Genomic DNA, 5,430 nt, shown 5'->3' on the forward strand with positions numbered 1-5,430 from the left:
AGTAGTATATTGATTTGTTCGATTGTGTGTTGTTAAATCGGCCGTCACCCCCAACATATATAAGAGGCGGCTGGACTTCCCGTACAATCAAAGGATTCATCTAGGCTTTCCTACAAGAAAATTACATCAATTCACGACCTAGAGTCCTAGTTCTGGTCCCACTTGGATTCAGCCCGAATCTGATCCAATCTTCAGTCTTGCTCCTTGCGCGGGCCGTGGAATCTGCATATGACTTCCAATGGAGACGGTTCAAATATCAATTTTTTACGCTTCGATGAGGCCAACAATCTGTATGTTGATCACTTTTCCAAATAAGGCCATCTTGAATACTCCACGGGGTCATCTTTAATTTCGAGTCGGACTCGGTCATGTAGCTGACTGGACCATCCGACTCTTGTAGCGTCTCTGCAGGTCGTATACCACGTCGGATGATGATGACTCCAAAAGCAAAGTTGACCGTTTCGACGTTACGAATAACTTTCATGTTGAACACTTCTTCATCCGAGTCCATCTAGATAATCATTTGAGCCCATCTTCAGCTTCTGGTCGGATTGGCCTTGACAGTTTCCACCCAGCAAGCTCTTTCCCCGCAAGCTTTTCAGCCCCGGCAAGGTCTTCCCCCGGCAAGCTTTCACACCGGCAAGCTTCTCCGCCGACAAGCTTTCCACGCCGGCAAGCTTCTCCGCCGGCAAGCTTTCCACGCTGGCAAGCCCTCACATCGGCAAGGTTTTACCCCGGCAAGGTTTCATTCAGCCGGCAAAGGCCGAATACTTTCTCACTCAGGGCCGGCCCGCGAAGTGTTGCCTCTAACTTTTGCATACGAACCCGGATTCGTGACCATGCCAAAATATGGTGTCAACAAAATTATCCGTAGGGGTATTCAGGCGGCAAAGAACTGCAAGGCAGTAGGCACAAAGTATTCTCGAAATAATAGAGAGAATTTTGGGGGTATCTTGTAATAACAAGATCAGCTGGGAATAAAAGTAAGGACAGCAGGAGTATGTATTTATCCATAGGGATATTTCGGTGGTAGGGAACTGCAAAAGCAATGGGCACAAAGTCTCAAGAGAATATCGAAGAGTGTCTTCAAAATCATCTGGTCCAGTCAGCGATCATCTGGACTGAAGGGGCTCTCCGGGAGAAAGTATTTTCGAGAACCTAAGTTAGATTTTAGTAAATTTATTAAACCCGAATAGAAGACAGATTAGAGTCCCAGAGTATAGATGAGGAATAAAAGATCCTAATACCACCCAAATGGCGACGTGGGCCCGTAAGCGACACAGCCATGTTAGTAAAAGTTTTTTTGTAGTGACTAGACTCAACTTCGGCCAGGGAGTTGGAAAGGGGGGATCCTACAAGCAGTCGGCTCTGATACCAACTTGTGACGCCCTCGATTCAATCGTACACTAATCATACACGCAAATGTGCATGGTCAAGATCAAGGACTCACGGGAAGATATCACAACACAACTCTAGACACAAATTAAAATAATACAAGCTTTATATTACAAGCCAGGGGCCTCGAGGGCTCGAATACATAAGCTCGAAATACACAAGAGTCAGCGGAAGCAACAATATCTGAGTACAAACATAAGTTAGACAAGTTTGCCTTAAGAAGGCTAGCACAAGAGCAACAACAATTGAAAAGGCAAGGCCTCCTGCCTGGGTGCCTCCTAACTACTCCAAGTCGTCAGCGGCCGTCACGTAGTAGTAGGCACCCTCGGGGTAGCAGTAGTCTTCAGTGGTGTCGTCTGGCTCCTGGGATCCGTCATCTGGTCGCAACAATCGGGTATAGGGGAAAAAGGTAGCAAAGCAGCCGTGAGTACTCATCCAAAGTACTCACAAGACTTACATCAGATCTAAACTAAGTATGCATTGGTATCAAATGAAAGGGTTGTATCTGTGGACTGAACTGTAGAATGCCATAAGGGAAGGGGAAAGCCTAATCCTATCGAAGACTAGCATCTTCAACATCTTCAGCGGTCTTGCAGCATTACAAGAGTGCATGCTAGCATAAAGTAAAGTAGTAGTAGTGATATCAACCTCGGCCGGAGATCCTTCCTCGACTCCCTGCAAGAAAGCAATCCCAGAGCCATACTATCCAGTTATCACCTCATATCCATGTCTCATCTCAAGTATCCCGTTCTAGTTGTATCGATCGGGATACAACTCCAAGTGTCCGTTACCGTAGGACAGGCTATCGATAGATGTTTTCTTCCCTGCAGGGGTGCACCAACTTACCCACCACGCTCGATTAACTCCGGCCGGACACACTTTCCTGGGTCATGCCCAGCCTCGGCCAAACAATACGCCGCAACCCGACCTAGGCTTAATAGAGAGGTCAGCACACCGGACTAAGCCTATGCACCCAGGGGTCATGGGCCATCTCCCCGAGAACTCATGCACGTTGCGTACGTGGCCGATGAGCAGACCTAGCTACCTCCTTCAACAAGGCAGGAGCTTACGCGGTCCGACCCGGCGCGCGCCACTCAATCGCTGACGTGTATTAAGCTTTGATTGATGTATACGACGCAGAACGCCCATACAATGCCCACGTGATGGTTAGTGCTATCAGGCCAGAGGCCCCTCAGATCAAATATCCATGTCGTAGTGGATTAGGAACGCGCGGTAACAGGCAGAGACTCACGAAAGATGTGACCCCGTCGCCCCATCTCGAGTACTTGTGGCAAGGGCTAAGAATGCCCGGCCACGCCTCGTGAGAATCTGGCGGGCACCTTCCAGGTCAACCCGACTCCACATCACTCGCTATTAAGCCCGCGCGGGTACCCCTCAGGGCCGACCCGTCTTTAGTAACATGGTTCAGTGTAAAGTCATAGTAACCATAGTAACTGTGTGTCTAACACCAAAAGGAAAACCCGAGGAATCACCCCCGGCGAATTCCACTCGATGTAATCATCAAGGTGAATGTAAGAGGATCCACCCTCGAGGTTCACACTTGAGGGGTTGCACGACAGAGCCGTATCGGAAGTGGTTAAGGAGGAAATCACCATCGATGACCACGACCGAATAGCTACACTACAGAGCTCTCATCAGGAGTGATGTAAGAGGTTCCACCCTCGGCACTCAATGGTAACTCTGCAGAGTCGAGCAACAAAAGGGGAAAGTGATGTGCGGTGCCGAGGTCTGGTCTTCGATCCCGTTGATCGGGTCTTCGATGATGAAGCAGGGGCAACAAGGACAAGGTGGGGGTCACTGATAGAGCACTAACCAACCGATACTAAGCAGTTTAGGATAAGCAGGTAAGGTAACAATAAGCAGGTAATAGAAACAGGCTATGCATCACAGTAGGATCATACATAAAGCAGTAGGAGTTCTAATGCAAGCATGAGAGGGAAAGAAATGAGCGATATCGGAATGCTCAAGGGGGGTTTGCTTGCCTGGTTGCTCTGGCAAGAAAGAGGGGTCGTCAACACCGTAGTCGTACTAGGTAGCAGCGGCGTCGGTCTCGTAGTCTATCGGAGAGAAGAGGGGGAAGAAACAGTAAATATAATGCAAACAGATGCATAACGATGCATGACAAGACAAGTAGCGGTGCTAGGGGTGCCCTAACGCGGTATGAGGTGGTACCGGTGAAGGGGAGAAACATCCGGAAAAATATCCCCGGTGTTTCGCGTTTTCGGACAGATGAATCGAAGGGGGAAAGTTACGTGTTCGCTATGCTAGGGATGTGTGGCGGACGAACGGGTTGCGTATCCGGACTCGTCTCGTCGTTCTGAACAACTTTCATATACAAAGTTTTTCCCTCCGAGTTACGGATTATTTTATATTAATTTTCAAATTTTAACAATATTCTAGAATTCCTGCATTTATTTAATCCGAATTGACCAAGTCAATTTGACTAGTCAAAAGGGTAGGTGTGGCCCACATGTCATAGACTATTTACCTAAACAAATAAATAAAAACTAGCCTAATTAAAAGGGCCCACATGTCATCTGTACATTAGGCTAATCTATCTAGGAGTACTAATTAACCACCAACTAAAAAAACAATTAGCTCTAACTAATTGGGCAATCCCCACGTACTACACCATCCGGCCACACGCACGGCCGTGCACACAGCACAGGCCAGCCATGGCCATGCACGGACTCACGGCCTTAACCACCACCACGAGCAGCTATGGCAGCATTAGCAGCAGCAGCCGGCGCGCAAGAGCAATAGCCGCACGCAGCACGCCGCTGGCAGCAGCACAAGCAGAATATCAGCAAGCGGCGGCGGCGAAAGGCAACGGCGACACTGGCAGGCAGCAGCGGCGACGGGAGCATGGAGCAGCAGCGGGTGCGGGTGCGCACGCGCGGGCACGCAAGGGCGAGGCAAGGGCGCGGCGCAGGGCTTGCAAGCGCGCGTGCGGGCGGCTCGGAGTGCTGCCGGGCGCAGCCTGAGTATATGCAGGGGCGGGCGGGCACAAGCTCCATCCATGGCGGCCGAAGTGAGGGGCGACTAAACGGCGACGGATCGAGGGGGCGAGCAGGGGGGCTGGCAGAGGAGCTCACAGTGAACTCGGGGACGTGGTCGGGGTGGTCGGGGACGGACCGGAGTGATGGCAAACGACGGCGGACGGCGACGATGTACGCGGAGATGACGATGCCGATGGCGGATGTACGGGACGTCCCAGCTACAGTTGTTGCTCGGGGAAGACGAAGTCCACGGTGGCGCTTCTTCTGGAGGTCTTCTTAGCCGGAGAGGAGCATGCTGTCCACGGCACGGCAACGATGCACGCAGTCACTGCGCTATCTTTCTAGCTCAAAATCGAGGAAAGGAGGAGGGGGCGCGATGGGGAAAGTGGGGGAACCGGATGAGAGAGGGCTATGGTTTCTTCCGGGCGTGCTTATAGGGTCGAGGGAGGCACGTGGTGGCCATCCGGCCATGGCGTCGTCGGATGGTTGCCACGCCATGGCCTCTGTACTACTGTACAGAGGAAGGGGATGGTTTCCTGTTGGGCTGGGCCACCTTGTAGCAGCTTAGGCCCAAAGTAGCAGTAGGCTTCAGAACTTTTTTAAAAATTTTCTTTTATTTATATATGTTTGTATTTATTTCTAAAAACAGTTGACTTTTATTAAATATGGAACTTGGCCCAAAATTACGGATACAATTTTAGACAATGTCACAAAAGTTTGGGGTTTATTTAAAATAACATGTACTTGCATAATTTAGTAAAAGCATTTTAAATTATTGTTTTGGCCCCTGTTTTAATTTTTTGGGGCATTTAAATATTTTATTAAATGTTGTTTTCTCCGTTAAAAATACTAAGTGATTATTTTCAACATTAAGAACAATTTTGTTTTGCCGTCTGAAGAAATATTATGTTTGACTTTATTTTTAAATTTGAATTAAAACTCAGTTCGGACCAAAGTGCGGTTTAGCAAATTAATTGCGGTGACATGGCACCATTAGTGTGTGATTACTGTAGAT

General features: G+C 49.1%; 1 long non-coding RNA gene across 1 annotated transcript; it reads right to left on the bottom strand.

The window, feature by feature from the left end:
* Positions 1–1,483: 1,483 nt before the first annotated feature.
* LOC147965768 (uncharacterized) lies at positions 1,484–4,987 on the bottom strand. Its single transcript, XR_015607550.1, has 2 exons — positions 4,512–4,987; positions 1,484–1,772 (listed from the first exon to the last, which is right to left on the bottom strand). It is a non-coding gene; the product is annotated as an uncharacterized LOC147965768 (long non-coding RNA).
* Positions 4,988–5,430: the final 443 nt, after the last annotated feature.

Source organism: Triticum urartu, chromosome 6A (genome assembly GCF_056163025.1).
Source record: "Triticum urartu cultivar PI428250 chromosome 6A, HENAU_Tu73, whole genome shotgun sequence".
In the NCBI taxonomy this organism is placed as follows: Eukaryota; Viridiplantae; Streptophyta; class Magnoliopsida; order Poales; family Poaceae; genus Triticum; species Triticum urartu.